This window comes from Tamandua tetradactyla, chromosome 24 (genome assembly GCF_023851605.1).
Source record: "Tamandua tetradactyla isolate mTamTet1 chromosome 24, mTamTet1.pri, whole genome shotgun sequence".
NCBI lineage: Eukaryota > Metazoa > Chordata > Mammalia > Pilosa > Myrmecophagidae > Tamandua > Tamandua tetradactyla.
The window spans coordinates 57,153,022-57,155,521 of NC_135350.1; positions in this window are offsets into that span (position 1 = coordinate 57,153,022).

Sequence of the window (2,500 nt, forward strand, 5' to 3'; positions counted from 1 at the left end):
TTAGGGTTAGGGTTAGGGTTAGGGTTAGGGTTAGGGTTAGGGTTAGGGTTAGGGTTAGGGTTAGGGTTAGGGTTAGGGTTAGGGTTAGGGTTAGGGTTAGGGTTAGGGTTAGGGTTAGGGTTAGGGTTAGGGTTAGGGTTAGGGTTAGGGTTAGGGTTAGGGTTAGGGTTAGGGTTAGGGTTAGGGTTAGGGTTAGGGTTAGGGTTAGGGTTAGGGTTAGGGTTAGGGTTAGGGTTAGGGTTAGGGTTAGGGTTAGGGTTAGGGTTAGGGTTAGGGTTAGGGTTAGGGTTAGGGTTAGGGTTAGGGTTAGGGTTAGGGTTAGGGTTAGGGTTAGGGTTAGGGTTAGGGTTAGGGTTAGGGTTAGGGTTAGGGTTAGGGTTAGGGTTAGGGTTAGGGTTAGGGTTAGGGTTAGGGTTAGGGTTAGGGTTAGGGTTAGGGTTAGGGTTAGGGTTAGGGTTAGGGTTAGGGTTAGGGTTAGGGTTAGGGTTAGGGTTAGGGTTAGGGTTAGGGTTAGGGTTAGGGTTAGGGTTAGGGTTAGGGTTAGGGTTAGGGTTAGGGTTAGGGTTAGGGTTAGGGTTAGGGTTAGGGTTAGGGTTAGGGTTAGGGTTAGGGTTAGGGTTAGGGTTAGGGTTAGGGTTAGGGTTAGGGTTAGGGTTAGGGTTAGGGTTAGGGTTAGGGTTAGGGTTAGGGTTAGGGTTAGGGTTAGGGTTAGGGTTAGGGTTAGGGTTAGGGTTAGGGTTAGGGTTAGGGTTAGGGTTAGGGTTAGGGTTAGGGTTAGGGTTAGGGTTAGGGTTAGGGTTAGGGTTAGGGTTAGGGTTAGGGTTAGGGTTAGGGTTAGGGTTAGGGTTAGGGTTAGGGTTAGGGTTAGGGTTAGGGTTAGGGTTAGGGTTAGGGTTAGGGTTAGGGTTAGGGTTAGGGTTAGGGTTAGGGTTAGGGTTAGGGTTAGGGTTAGGGTTAGGGTTAGGGTTAGGGTTAGGGTTAGGGTTAGGGTTAGGGTTAGGGTTAGGGTTAGGGTTAGGGTTAGGGTTAGGGTTAGGGTTAGGGTTAGGGTTAGGGTTAGGGTTAGGGTTAGGGTTAGGGTTAGGGTTAGGGTTAGGGTTAGGGTTAGGGTTAGGGTTAGGGTTAGGGTTAGGGTTAGGGTTAGGGTTAGGGTTAGGGTTAGGGTTAGGGTTAGGGTTAGGGTTAGGGTTAGGGTTAGGGTTAGGGTTAGGGTTAGGGTTAGGGTTAGGGTTAGGGTTAGGGTTAGGGTTAGGGTTAGGGTTAGGGTTAGGGTTAGGGTTAGGGTTAGGGTTAGGGTTAGGGTTAGGGTTAGGGTTAGGGTTAGGGTTAGGGTTAGGGTTAGGGTTAGGGTTAGGGTTAGGGTTAGGGTTAGGGTTAGGGTTAGGGTTAGGGTTAGGGTTAGGGTTAGGGTTAGGGTTAGGGTTAGGGTTAGGGTTAGGGTTAGGGTTAGGGTTAGGGTTAGGGTTAGGGTTAGGGTTAGGGTTAGGGTTAGGGTTAGGGTTAGGGTTAGGGTTAGGGTTAGGGTTAGGGTTAGGGTTAGGGTTAGGGTTAGGGTTAGGGTTAGGGTTAGGGTTAGGGTTAGGGTTAGGGTTAGGGTTAGGGTTAGGGTTAGGGTTAGGGTTAGGGTTAGGGTTAGGGTTAGGGTTAGGGTTAGGGTTAGGGTTAGGGTTAGGGTTAGGGTTAGGGTTAGGGTTAGGGTTAGGGTTAGGGTTAGGGTTAGGGTTAGGGTTAGGGTTAGGGTTAGGGTTAGGGTTAGGGTTAGGGTTAGGGTTAGGGTTAGGGTTAGGGTTAGGGTTAGGGTTAGGGTTAGGGTTAGGGTTAGGGTTAGGGTTAGGGTTAGGGTTAGGGTTAGGGTTAGGGTTAGGGTTAGGGTTAGGGTTAGGGTTAGGGTTAGGGTTAGGGTTAGGGTTAGGGTTAGGGTTAGGGTTAGGGTTAGGGTTAGGGTTAGGGTTAGGGTTAGGGTTAGGGTTAGGGTTAGGGTTAGGGTTAGGGTTAGGGTTAGGGTTAGGGTTAGGGTTAGGGTTAGGGTTAGGGTTAGGGTTAGGGTTAGGGTTAGGGTTAGGGTTAGGGTTAGGGTTAGGGTTAGGGTTAGGGTTAGGGTTAGGGTTAGGGTTAGGGTTAGGGTTAGGGTTAGGGTTAGGGTTAGGGTTAGGGTTAGGGTTAGGGTTAGGGTTAGGGTTAGGGTTAGGGTTAGGGTTAGGGTTAGGGTTAGGGTTAGGGTTAGGGTTAGGGTTAGGGTTAGGGTTAGGGTTAGGGTTAGGGTTAGGGTTAGGGTTAGGGTTAGGGTTAGGGTTAGGGTTAGGGTTAGGGTTAGGGTTAGGGTTAGGGTTAGGGTTAGGGTTAGGGTTAGGGTTAGGGTTAGGGTTAGGGTTAGGGTTAGGGTTAGGGTTAGGGTTAGGGTTAGGGTTAGGGTTAGGGTTAGGGTTAGGGTTAGGGTTAGGGTTAGGGTTAGGGTTAGGGTTAGGGTTAGGGTTAGGGTTAGGGTTAGGGTTAGGGTTAG